This window comes from Kogia breviceps, chromosome 3 (genome assembly GCF_026419965.1).
Source record: "Kogia breviceps isolate mKogBre1 chromosome 3, mKogBre1 haplotype 1, whole genome shotgun sequence".
In the NCBI taxonomy this organism is placed as follows: domain Eukaryota; kingdom Metazoa; phylum Chordata; class Mammalia; order Artiodactyla; family Physeteridae; genus Kogia; species Kogia breviceps.
In genome coordinates, this window is record NC_081312.1 from 105610146 (window position 1) to 105616428 (window position 6283).

General features: G+C 39.8%; 1 non-coding gene across 1 annotated transcript; it reads left to right on the forward strand.

Moving 5' to 3' along the window:
* The first annotated feature begins 3206 nt into the window (after nt 1–3206).
* Nucleotides 3207–3279, forward strand: TRNAK-CUU (transfer RNA lysine (anticodon CUU)). The gene has a single exon. It is a non-coding gene; the product is annotated as a tRNA-Lys (tRNA).
* Nucleotides 3280–6283: the final 3004 nt, after the last annotated feature.

Genomic DNA, 6283 nt, shown 5'->3' on the forward strand with positions numbered 1-6283 from the left:
TGTTCAGACATTGACCCTTTTTTCCAAATGAAGTTGTATATTCTATCATTAAACACACTGAGAAGACGGCAAAAGTAAACATTTATCTTGCAACTTAAATATTGAGAAGTGCACTTGGCATCCTGGAAGCTGGAAAGTCCATGGCTTTGCTCTTTCTAGCCCAGTGGGGTTGGAGCATCTAGTACAGGTAGGGGTGGGTAATCGAAGCCAGAGAGGTAAGTTGGTCTTGATCAGGCAAGACCAGACAGGCTTCATTAAAGAGTTTGTAACTTGGGCTTCATCCTGAGGCAGTGGATGACCTTGGAGAGATTTAAGGGAAATAGCAGAAAGATCGTGCTGGCTGCAAAGATCTCCCCAGACCACTGAGGAGTGTGGTTTAGCTTTAGCTGGTACCCAGAGGGAGGAGGGAAGGAGACGGGACTACCAGGGTCTTCATAGTGTTCATCTCAGCCGTCTCCATGGTGACACTGGGAGATGGTACAGTTCCTTTCAAGGAAATTTCCCTATTAAAATTTCAAGTGTTTTTGTGTTTCAGGCTGGCCTAGACCCTGGCTTCACCCCCTTCTCTCTGAACACAAACAGGCAAACTGAGAAGTTGAGGGAGTAGAAGGAAATACTGAGTTGAGATGGTATGAGGCAGACGGGCCCCAGCAGTGCCACCAGCCTGTGCAGCCTTGGCCACCCATCCTCCATCCTCCACCTCTAGGCCTCCCCAGGCCCAACATCTAGTGGAAATCAAGTTGTGCCTCTTCCGAATAAGAAAAGATTTTCTTCTTACCCTCACTCAGTGAAACTCAAGGGAAGCGACCAGCACTTCTGTCCAGGGGTCTATGTGGTCATGAATTCATGAGCTCCTTAGAGACCTCCTTAGGCCATCCCTTTTCTTAGCCTTCCCTCTCTCACTCTCATCCCTTCTCTCCCCACCTCCCCATATTTTGTAGATGAAGAAACAGAGGCCCGCATTATGGAGGTGACTCACATAAAGGTTAAAATTCCAAAGGAACTTCCTCAAAAAATTACACATAGAATTACCATATGATCCAGCAATTCCATTTCTGGATATACACCCAAAATAATTGAAAGCAGGGAATCGAACAGATATTTGTACACCAACATTCAGAGCAGAATTATTCACAATAGTCAAAAGGTGGAAGCAACCCAAATGCCCATCAACTGGTGAATGGATAGACAAAATGTGGTATATTCATGAGATGGAATATTTATTCAGTCTTAACAAGAAAGGATATTCTGAGGTATGCTACAACATGGATGAACTTTGAAAACATTATGCTAAGTGGAATAAGCTAGACACAAAAAGATAAAATATTATATGATTCCACTTACATGAGGCACCTAGAGTAGTCAAATTTATGGAGAGAAAAAGTAGAATGGCAGTTGCCAGGGGCTGAGGGGAGAATAGGGAGTTGTGTAACGGGTACAGAGTTTCAATTTGGGAAGATGAAATAGTTCTGGAGTTGGATGGTGGTGAGGGTTGTACAACAATGTGAATGTACTAATGCCACTGAACTGTACACTTAAAAATGGTTAAAGTAGGGCTTCCCTGGTGGCGCAGTGGTTGAGAGTCTGCCCGCCGATGCAGGGGACGTGGCTTCGTGCCCCGGTCTGGGAGAATCCCGCATGCCGCGGAGCGGCTGGGCCCGGGAGCCGTGGCCGCTGAGCCTGCGCGTCCGGAGCCTGCGCTCCGCGGCTGGAGAGGCCACAGTAGTGAGAGGCCGGCGTACCGCAAAAAACACACACACAAAAAAACACCCCAAAACAAACAAACAAAAATAGTTAAAGTAGTAAATTTTATGTTATGTTTATTTTACCATAATTAAAAAAAAAAAAGAAACACATACCCAATACAGAATGGTATCCAATCCAGGATCACCTATTGCATCTGATTATTATGGCCACTGTATCTCTTTTAATCTAGCAAAAGTCAGTTTTTAAAAATACAATACTTACTTGTTGAAGTATTGTCCTGCAGAATTTCCCACTTTCTGATTTTGTGCTATTGCTTCCTTGTGCTGTCATTTGTCTGGTTCCTCTCTTTATTTCCTGTAAACTGGAATTGATATCTAATGGTTGATAGATCCACATAAAATATTTTTTGGCTAGAATAAATAATGACCATTGATCTTGTGTACTTCAGATTATATCACCATTGAAGACACACAATCTCACTGAAGATTAGTAAACTACTAGCAAAACTCAGATTAATTTCTCAGTTAGGGTGGTGACAGCTTGATTCCTCCATTGTACAGTTACTCTTGAATCTAGGAAGTAACCGTGTAGTGTTGCTTTGAACCTGTGTGACCCTTAACAATTATTAACATAAGCGTTTAACCTCGAAGGATAATCCTCAATCCTCATTTACAAGAGTTTGCCGATTTACGCTTTTTCTAATCCTACATTTTTTTCCCCACTCTATAAAGTAGAGCACTCCCTCATCAACTGCGACTATTTGGTTACTACTAGAAAAGCAGAATAAATCTTTAATTTTTTTCGTCCTAGTGGGGAGAGGTTTGAAATAATGGTCCCTTCCCACACAGAAGTGTTATACTGTAGGATAAATGTCTTTACCTTTTAGTTCTGTGTGTGAGCAAACGCCACAATTAATTCAATTAATTTCTGAGACTGCGTTAGCTTTTTAATAATCTTCTACTATGTGAACAATGGTGCATGGCTTCGTTGAACCACCGTCGTGTCGTAGAAAAATGCCAGATACCTCAAAGCCACACGGGGGCCCCCGAGAGGCCAGCCAGCTCTACACATGTGCTTTGGATTCTGATCTTCTTTAGAAGGTACGCAGGACGTTCCTCCAGATCCAGCTGTTGTGTCCGGCCACGCAGGTGTCGAGATCATTCTTGGTCCCCGGAGCGGCAGGGGGTGAGCGCTCTCTCAGCGGGGATCTCGGGGATAAACAGGAGGCATCCCACGCTCACTTCCGTCCTCTCAGCGGGAGTTCAGGGACGCCTGCATCGGCCCGCTTTACCGCTGACCACTAGAGGGCCATTTAAACATTTATTAAACAGTAAAAGTTTGTGTGCACAGAATCGGAAATGAAACAATTTTGAGAGTAGTATAAAGCTTTACTAAAAAAAATTATGGGGCAAAAATTTAAATATAAAATATAAATCTTGGAACAAGTTAAAACAATCTTATTACTTTGAAAAGATTTAGAAAAAGGACGATTTTCAGCTGCCCGGCTAGCTCAGTCGGTAGAGCATGGGACTCTTAATCCCAGGGTCGTGGGTTCGAGCCCCACGTTGGGCGGTTGCTTTTCTACGTTTTTTCCAATTCGCTATTACTTCATATGGTCCATAATAATTGAACTCAATATAGAGGATCTTACTTTCAAACAATTCAACACATAACTGACTTCAATCCAGAGTTACTTATTTTCAAACAATTCAACACATTAAAAACTATTAAGACTGAACAAGTTTAAAAAAAGGGAACAATAAAACTAGAAAACAATTTCATATTATAAATACACAGTTAAAGGTTATCTGTGTATAAAAATATTTGTTACTGAGTGGTCTATTTGAAGGTCACTGGAATGCCAAAGGTTAGGAGATAGAAGACATGAAAAATTAATGAAATTGTAGGGTTCATAAATATTGCTGAAGTGATCTCTGTCAAAATGTTTGAAATGTGTAATTTTAACTTTATGCTCTGAGATACTGAAAATTAGTTTGGAAATCAGTTCTGATTCACAGGGTTTACTATGCACATTAATTTCATATCCTTGAATTCCTCTAAGTAATTTATTTTGTGCATTTGGGAAGGGCTAGTGATTATTATGGGCTGTTTAAACCACTGTAAGATTGTTTTAGTGATGATAGCTATCGTGAACAGACATAGGAGTTTCATAATCCTTTTTTTCTAAGTCAGTGATCCAAACTGAACATTTTTACTGTAGCAATTTTGCAGTCTCAAAACATATTCAATATCCTGTGATAAACCGTAATGGAAAGTAATATAAAAAAGAATGTGTATGTATGTGTGTGTGCACGTGTGTGTGTAACTGAATCACTTTGCTGTACAATAGAAATTAACACAACATTGTAAATCAACTATACCTCAATAAAAAAACCCATATCTCAAAGCAAGTAATTATTTTTTCCTTCATATGTTTTACTAAAAGAACTCAATTTCTTAGGGCAAAACTTTGCTTCTACGTTCACAGCTGCAAATTCTTTCCTTGCTTAAATATTTCCTGTCATTCCCAGCAATTCTCAAACATTCTCCACAATTACCATATGTTATTATCATCAATTCAAGATACTATTTCAGACTTTGGAAGGAATACATGGAAAATTTCGCAATCGAAAATGAAGACCCCTAAATACTCCTATTATTACAAAGGAATATTTAATCTCTAGGTGATGGGAGGTGAAGTAGGATTTTTTTTTTTTTTTTTTTCTGTACGCGGGCTTCTCACTGTTGTGGCCTCTCCCCCTGCGGAGCACAGGCTCCGGACGCGCAGGCTCAGCGGCCATGGCTCACTGGCCCAGCCGCTCCGCGGCACGTGGGATCCTCCCAGACCGGGGCACGAATTCGTGTCCCCTGCATCGGCAGGCGGACTCTCAACCACTGCACCACCAGGGAAGCCCTGAAGTAGAATTTTTAAAAAGGCAAACTCTGTCAGAGAAAAATCAAACTGGTAAATTGATGAGAAGTCAATGAAGATATATTTACTTTTAAATATATATCCATTTTAAATTGAAGGTCAGTGTTACGGGTTGAATTTGTGTCCCCCTGATATTTGTATGCCCCTAGTATTTCAGAATGTGACCTTATTTGGAAATAGGGTTGATGCAGATGTAATTAGTTAAGATGAGGTCATATCAGAGTAGAATGCACGCTTAATCCAATGTGACTTGTGTGTTTATAAAAGGGGGAAATATGGACACAGGCAGGCACCCAGAAATGCACATTTGGACACACGGGAAAATGCCACGTGAAATAAAGGCAGAGATCAGAGTGATGTGTTTATAAGCCAAGGAATGCCAAAGATTGCCAGTAAACAACCAAAAGCTAGGGGAAAATCCTGGAACAGATTCTCCCTCAGGGCCCTCAGAAAAAAACCAACCCTACCAACACCTTGATCTTGGACTTCTAGCCTTCAGAACTGTGAGACAATACATTTGTTGTTTAAGCCAATCCAGTTTGTGGTATTTTGTTATGGTAGCCCCAGGAAACTAATGCAATCAGTGTTCTATGGGGAGGTGATTTTGATTTTAAATTTATTTTAGTATATGTTATATTAAGTAGTTGTCATCATCTTCATTTCCTTTCCTTTCATTTCCAAAGCTGTAGGAAAAGCAATGGTTTGTTTAGATGTGGACCTAAATTCAGCTCAAGTGGGGACATTATGATCACACCTCCTTCAGAAGTAACATTTAGAAATAAGCACAATCTCAAACTATATTTTTTTATTGTTGGCTGGTGATTTATTATGTTGGCTAATGATTTATAACTGTGTGTACTAAAATAATATATTCAAAGATATACTAAGTTAAACACATTTTATTCTCCCATCGAACTCATATTTGGAGGCTTTATATTCAATTATTCAATAAATAAATCACTTTAAGAAAGTGTGCTAATGCTCAGTGGTCCAGTTTCTTCAACAAATAAATGGCAAGAAAAAGAGAGTGACAGAGTGAACTCAATCAAATGAAATACATGGACCGTGTTTGGATCCTGATTTGAACCAACCAATCACAAGATTATAATGTGACATACACAATACAATCATTAGATTGTATGAGACAATCCCGGGAATTTGAACACTGACTGGATACTTGAAGATATTAAGGAAGCATTTATTTTTAAATGTAATAATGGTATTGTTTTTAAAAAGCCCTTATCATTTAGAGATACTCACTTGTTTAGAAATGAAGTAGACATATTTGGAATTTGTGTGTATTTTGTTGGGGGAGGAATAATTGGGTACCAACGGGATAGCACCTTTGCTGGGGAAAGGTGCAGATGAGGGACTGAAGTAGGAAAGGGACTTTTCACTATCTTCATTTTTATATTAAAGTTTTTTTGAGTTATTGAATTTTGAATTATTTTGAAATATTTTGTATTCAAAACGTTAAAAAAAGAAGTGTACTTCAGGGTTTTGGTGTTGGTGGTGTGGTCACAAAGAGACCCTTGCCCCTTCTTTTGATGCTCTAAGCAGTACAGACCAGATGCTGTACAGACAATGGAGTGAGGGTTCTCTGTGGGTTTCTGTGGTCAAAGAAGGGGTTGTGTTAAGGGAAGA